This window comes from Agelaius phoeniceus, chromosome 1 (genome assembly GCF_051311805.1).
Source record: "Agelaius phoeniceus isolate bAgePho1 chromosome 1, bAgePho1.hap1, whole genome shotgun sequence".
Classification (NCBI taxonomy): domain Eukaryota; kingdom Metazoa; phylum Chordata; class Aves; order Passeriformes; family Icteridae; genus Agelaius; species Agelaius phoeniceus.
In genome coordinates this window covers 125,353,621-125,360,912 of record NC_135265.1, presented here as the reverse complement: position 1 = coordinate 125,360,912, position 7,292 = coordinate 125,353,621, and the positions used below count along the sequence as shown (strand labels likewise).

Here is a 7,292-nt window from a genome sequence, read left to right as displayed (position 1 = left end):
TTTCAGCACTGGAAGGAGACTTTTTTGGTGTGGTAGCTGGAAACTGTTTTTCTGGGGCAACCACATGTGGCTGACCACATCTGGGAGCTAACAGGGGATAGAAGGACTTTGTGCCATTACATCTTCATGTTCCACACTAAAGGCCTATCTCCTGTACTGGATGCACATCTAAGAGAGCCACACGGTCATGGGACAAAACCAATGGGTTTTTGACTCATTAAACTTTTGTGGGAATGGGTTAAACACTACATCTTACTGATGTTGGTACTGTGGAGAAACAAGCAAAAAGTGAAGTAATGGGGAGTGCTCTTATTGTCAGTACCCTCACCCTCAAAGATGGCTTGGTATGAGGCTACAGCACAGCATCCCCTGCAGCCATGTAATCCATCACACAGACATCAGACAATTTGCCATGTGCATGCAAGTTTATATGAATAACACAAGGAAGACTCAACAGAAAAACTTTGCAAAAAATACTGAAAAAAAAAAAAAAACTTGAATCACTGAATCATACAGTTGTATTGCAAATTCTCCCTACTAACTTCATGGTCAAAATCAGAGGTCAATAGAGAGGAGCTTGTGCCACCCTGTGCTGTGCCCCTTTTTGCAATTGTCACATGCTCATTCCTGCAAGCCTGGGAACAGCCACTGCAATCCTTGATGATAGCTATGGTGCAGACACATTTTCATTTCTTGTCATAACCAGACTGGTGTAAAAGTTAGCTAAGAAACACAGCTCTTGTGAATGGGTGTCTCATCTTCTCCACATGCTAACGCACACCTTCCCAGCATCAGTGAAAAATCTGACTCAAATGTGCCACCACAAGCAGACAAGAACTCTGTCACATATTTAAGAGCTGGGAAATTTGTTACAAATCATTATTAAAACAGAAAAAAAAAGGTATATTAACAAGGCTTATAAATTTCTCACTAGTATGGATGCCACAGGTAAGGACTGCCCCAACCTGAGCAGACTCAGGCTTCTTGGTGAGCAATTTCTGAATGTCCAAAAGTAGTCATTGCTGGAATTACCTTCCTCTGGATCCGATCTGAAACAATTAGGCTGGCCCCCAAAAAGGTTCAGTAACTCAGAAATGGTGTTTGGTTAGACTGTATGATCACACAAGCTATCACAGAATGTAAGATCCCTTTCTATTTATCAGTTGCTTAAGACATGGTTAATAACTATCCAGTTTTCTGATGAGCTGCTGAAAAACCGTATTCAGGACCTCTCAGGAGTGGCAGTTCTGGAGCATCTTAGACTGCCTTAAGAAAGAGGTCAGCTGCACTGTGACACCTAACATCAGAAAGAATCAGGGCTGCTGCCCGTGGGATTTCCAAAATAGAACATGTCCATATGCAAGGTGGAACAGAGGCAAGATACATCCAAAACTTTATGGATTACTCAAATTTTCTGAAAGGCTGCAACAGATCCTGTGGTTCCTAGAGGTGTCAGAGGCATCGTGTGTGCTGCATGGCTGATCTGCCCATGTGCTGGATGTAGATGAGTTTGACCAAAAGAAGAGTCGTATTGTTTAACTCAAACTGACATGGACTTTTCAGTGCATGTTTTCTCATGTTAGTCCAGTTTCCTAACCAGAATTCTACTTATCTCCCCAAATGAACACTGGAATTTACTTTCAATATGCACTTTTCCTCTTCTATAGAAAGCTAAGAGGGTTGCTTTGTTCTAGAGAGAAGGAAGCTTTCCAGGAAGGAATTGCAGTGAATTGCTTGAGGAAACCAGTGGCCTGCCAAACTGGGGATTTCAAAAGTGAAAGAGAAATGGATTCCTCCTCCTCCTACTTTTTCCTTACTACTAAGTCTAAAAAAGAAAGTTCAAACCATAGCAAGACTTATTTTAAGACTTATTTTAAGTCTATTTTTAAGCACTGAATAATTGTATTATTTTTCTATTGTAAGAACTATCTAATTAGCAGAGACCTGGTAAAACAACTTTATTTTTCTAGGTACCACTTGTTGTGGTTAAGCAATACAGTAAAACTGAGACTAATTTGCTGTGAATGCTGGTGCACTAGACCATGAGGCTCTGTGTCAGTAGAAAGCTGCATGTGACACACAGATTACAGACTATTTTTTATTGTCAAACTCAATTCTTCATTCAAACAAATACATTGTCAGAAGCCTAATTATTTCTGTTAGAAGCATTGCAGCTTATTATAAAGGGGCATAAAGTCTTTCTCTGCAAATTCTTGATCATTGCATTACAATTCCAAACCATTTGTGAAATACACCATTTAATTTACAGCCTGTTTCTCTCTATGTGGGCTCTGATTACAGAATCATCAATCATTACAGAGTATTAGCCCTATGATGAACCATGCACTGGTTGGTTTTTTTTCACTCTGGTCTGAAATTAATGCCATTAGTTTTTTCCTCATTATCTCCTGTTCCTCATAATTGCTGACAGGCAAACTGGAAAATCCTGCCTTTTATTCAATCATCTTGCTCTCTTCAGCAGTGGAAATTTTGGGCAGATACAGTAACAATCCTTCTGGCTTCATCTAGTATTACAAAGTTTCATGGACAGGTTTTTAAATTCTTCATTATCTAGCAAATGCTCTGTGCCTGCATTGGAAGCTGCTTCCCTGACTGTAACTGTGAATGGAATTCAAGTTTGATCAATGGAAAAATTTCTATAGGCCTAGCACCTGTTGGTACATGTCTATATGCAAAACTTGTGGCTATAACTATGCTTTGATGGAAGAAACAGAGCAAACAGTAGTATCTTTTTCCATTGCTGGCATCTTCAGGCATCAGTCAGAACACTGGAATCAGGTGGCTGGAGCATGGTTAGAACTCAAGGATTAGAGGGCTGTGGTTTTTTTACCCAAAATGGAAATGCTGATAGCTGGAAGATGTTTAAACTAAATCAGCAAAGGTGAGGGGATCCCTGTGGAGCACAGCTGAAAATAGGTATGTGGAAATCCTGGATCTGGTAAGAAGAGCTGGAGGTGGCTACCTGAGAAGAAAAGACAAGGGTCACACTGCAGCAAAATGTTTATTTGAGTACAAAAACAAGAGTCAGTTTTTTAACATTTCATAACGATACAAATCCCACCAAGAAAGATTTACTACATCCCTGGGCAAGCAATGATGCAGGGTGACCTCACATTGCTGGGTGGCAGTTTGGACACCATCTCCAGTGAAACCTTGCCCCAGATTTAATAGACTGAGGCCAAGTATCTTTCTTGACTAACATGATGAAGAGCAGGCAGAAGTGATCAGGGGCTCACAGCTCAGGCTGATCTGGCATTGGAGCAAGAGAAGTGACAGAAATCCTTTCAGGCAGGCTGCTCCCCCTAAACACAATCTTTGTGGTTTATTGCTGTGAGTGTAGCACAGCACTGACACAGCTTTCTTGAAAGGTTTTTGTGCCACCCACTTTGGTTTTGTATTGCTGATGTCAGAGTGTGTTATGTACAGGAACAAAGGCCCTGGCTGATCCACTGGATTCATCAGGGTGAATTTGTAATTAAAAGGACAGTACAGGCCTTTGGAATGCAGGTAAAGGTACTGAGTAGGACAAATCTTCAAAGATTCACATAGAAAAAGTTTCTGAAATATATGAATAAATTATATCCTTTGGCATGCATGGATTGGGAGTACAACAGCCAAATCCTGAACTAGGAGCAACTTCATTGTAGAGAAGCTACCACCAAGATAGGTCTATTTTGGTTTTTTTCAGTCTTTCTTAATACTTCTCTTACCTACTTTATGTCTGTGTTGGTTGATCTGAATTTTCTGTTAATTTTCTGATTTTTCTGAGCTCTGAACACTTTTGCTTTTATTCTTTTAAGGAAGTCAGCTTAGTAAATTTCTTTAGTTTAATAAGTAATTCACTGCGCTCATCCATTTTCTGAAACCAAACCCAGCTTTAGAGATTAATTGCTGTTTTCCTGGAGCAACTAAAAGAGAAGTCTACTGCTTGATCTGGCAGCAACACAAGGCTTCTGGAATCTGTCCACTTCTGGAAAATTTGACCCAGTGTTTTTTAAAGGTTTATCACTTTCTGTCTCGTACATCAAGATAAAGTAATACTCCTTGTCTTAAGAAATTTTCAGGAAAGAGAAAAAGTCTGACCAACAGTCTTTGAGAAAATTTTTAATTTGTCATTTCTGGATCCTGTTTTATTATACAAGGTTTTGTCCAATGCATTGACAGAAGCAATATGAAAAACATCAATATAAGACATTGTTTAGGCACAAGGTATTTCTTAGTAATATGAATGACAATAAACCCCAAATTGCAAATAAAAGCTAAGAGGAGAAGGAGAGTTGTATTCAAGGATTAAAACCACAAACAAATGTGTTTACATATCTCAAAGCAACAACATATGAGTAAAGAGAAGTTTTGAATTTAAACCCTTTTGAATGAAATGGAGAATCTAATAGCAATGGGAAGCAGAACTACTAAGGTATTATCCATTCAAAGGCAGGAACATGCATGAAAATTACTACTAAATCCATTGTCACAAATGTCTTTGAGATCAGTGAAGCAGAGATATTTAGTGACTTGGCATTGCTCAAAACCCACTAATCTCCATGAGCAGACTGAGATTCAAAGCAGACCAGAGAGCAACCCTTTGTTCATCATAATAAAGAATTTGCTGTATTCAAATGAAGTCACAGCAAAGTGGATGCGTGCCAGTGCAGCACCAGCGTTCCAAGAGAAAGGCAAGCTAGGAAATTATAGACCTTTCATCTCAATGTCTGCAATTTGCAAAATAAAGGTTACAACTGAGGAGAACATTTGCAAAATGCATGTGCAAAGGAGTATCATTCTCTGTAATATACTTGTAGATAACTAGCAAGATGGGTGGTGTCAGTTAACTAATCTCCTTTTTGAAAGAACTATGCTACACTTTAGTTATTAAAATTAAAACACTTGAAATCATAATTCATGTATCAGGCTGTTCACCTAATGCTCTGTGGCAGAAGAGGTTAATTCTCCTCTAAAATCAATGCTGTTATTCTATAAGAATTTGACCAAAATGGTAATCTAGGTCCCAAGTCTCCTAAATTTGGGTTTTGCACATAGCTGAACTGAGCAGCACAAAGAGCAATGTGACCACGAAATAGAGACACAAAAGCAAAACCATCCAAACTTTTAACAACAGCTGTATCAGGTATCTTCAGTACACTTACCTGTGTCATGTGCAATTATCCCAAGCCTCTTTTACAAGGGTGTCTAGTCCTCTTCTTCTCTGTCCCAGTAAGCTGTCCATCAAGAAGAGTTGCGTTCAAGGAGAAATTGTGAGGAAATAAGTATTAGAAACAAAATTATTGGCTTCATACACATCTCTCTTATTATTCACTGCTTGGGGCTAGCTTTCCATTCCTACTACTTGATTCCCCTGCCCTTCCTCTCTTTTTCTACTGTCCTTCCCTCTGTGACTAGAACCATCCATTCCTGTTCCTTCTTTTCTTTGTTGTGCTTCCCTGAGCTGCTTCACTCTGCCTTTGTTTTCCACTTTTGTGTTTATCCAAGTAACATGTTCCAAATTACTAACTCAGACAAGGCAGTAGATGCTTCATTAGCTGTAGCTCAAGTGAAATTCTTTATCTTGCCATCTACACCAAACTTGTGCATTGTGTTAGCACCTTTTGGCCAAATATCTTTAATACCAATAAGACAAAAAGCCTCCAGGAAGACTCCTGCTGGCTTCTCCCTCTGCTCAGCTCCTTCCGGCTGCTCCACTCCTCCTATAATAAAGCCTGACTTGACAGTTCACTTAAATGGAAAAAAAAAATTATACACAAGTAAGTTTGTTCTATAAACACTTGAACCCTTTGTATTTAGTAACATGTTAGTACCCACAAGGCTTTCTTTTTGCTTACATAAATCATAGATTAAAATACAACACACCTCTACCAAAGGAAGCCAGCAGAACAGAAGAGCTGAAGTATTTCTAAACAAAGCCAAACCACTTAGAAACCAAAAAATTGAATTCAAAACACTTAGAAATTCAAGCCAAAACATTACAGTTGAAAAGATAATTAAAAAAAAAAAAAAAAAAAAAAGGAAAAAACCCAGAAAGACTTAAAGCACCACCACTTTAAAATTCAGTTTTGGTTTTACAACATCTTCCCTTTGAAAACAAAACCAAAGCCCTAATCTCCCGGAAGAGAAATGAGTGAGAGTTAGTAGATGGAACTTAAGACCTTTTCCTGTTTCCCAGGGGGCTTGCTGCAGTTGAATTGAACTTGCCACAGCTATTAGCTGCGGCCTTGGCTGCATTTCACGTTATGTGCATTGCACCCAAATCCCACTGCGTGGTTAGCAGTACAAGCTCACGCTTCTGCTGTGCCTGTAAAGCAGGGAACTGCTCGAGTACCGATTGTCCCAGCCGCGTTCATGTCACAGGGTCCCTGGTTATCAATTTCAGCTCAATAATCATGAGGTGTGACAGATCCAAGTTTGGGTCATGTTACTCATTTGGCGATTTCTGAGCTTTTGTATAAAAGTTTCTGAACTTTTTTTCCCCTCATAGAGGAAGATTGCAATGGCTTTATTTGGATTTTTTTTAAGGGAGCCGAAAATCTTACACAAGCCTCCGGCGTGTAAGCAGCGGGGGCTTTTACGGTGTTTATTTATAACTCGCTGTGGCACCGACTACTGCCGAGCCCGAACCGCACGGGGCCACGGAGAAGGGCAGAGCGGAGGCGGCTGCGGGCGGGAGCTGCTCGGAGCCGGGACCAGCGCCCGCCTCCAGCACGGCGTAAGAACCACACAGCACCCACCGCAGCCGGGCCACGGCCCCTTCCCTCCGGGGGCCCGGCCCTCGGGCCGCCCCTTCCGAGGGGCCGGGCGGGACCGGGGCCGTCCCGGCGCCCCTCCCGCGCAGCGCCGGGCGGCCCCGCGGCCCCGCCGCGCGTGTGTACGGGCCGCGCTCCGCCGGCAGGAGCAGCGGGAATCCGAGGCAAAAGCCGAACAGGATCGCGGGCGGGAGCATGGAGCGGGGGCTGCCGCGGCTCGGCCGGCCCTCAGCACCGAGGGCGGTGCGGAGAGCGGCCGGGAGCAGCGGCGTGACAGCGAGGGGCATGGAGCTGGCGGGGACAGCCCGCTTCCATGCCAGTCCTCTTCAGTGGTGCCTCTCCAGCTCCGAGCTGTGTGATCTGTTTGTTTACTCGGGATATTTCTGCATGGAGGAGAGCAGGGTGGGGGAGGCAGGAAGAGGTCGACCGCGTTTCCACATGGAGAACGGGACAGCTTGATCCCGAAGGAGGACGGACGAGTAAAGCGGAGCAAACAGACTGGTGTGGTCTCGG

The 7,292-nt window shown here is 42.3% G+C and overlaps 1 long non-coding RNA gene across 1 annotated transcript; it reads right to left on the bottom strand.

Annotated features, from left to right (window-relative positions):
- Positions 1-551: 551 nt before the first annotated feature.
- On the bottom strand, positions 552-6,172 carry LOC143695338 (uncharacterized). The gene is made up of 3 exons (XR_013184445.1): positions 5,890-6,172; positions 5,169-5,240; positions 552-2,983 (listed from the first exon to the last, which is right to left on the bottom strand). It is a non-coding gene; the product is annotated as an uncharacterized LOC143695338 (long non-coding RNA).
- Between the last annotated feature and the right edge of the window lie 1,120 nt (positions 6,173-7,292).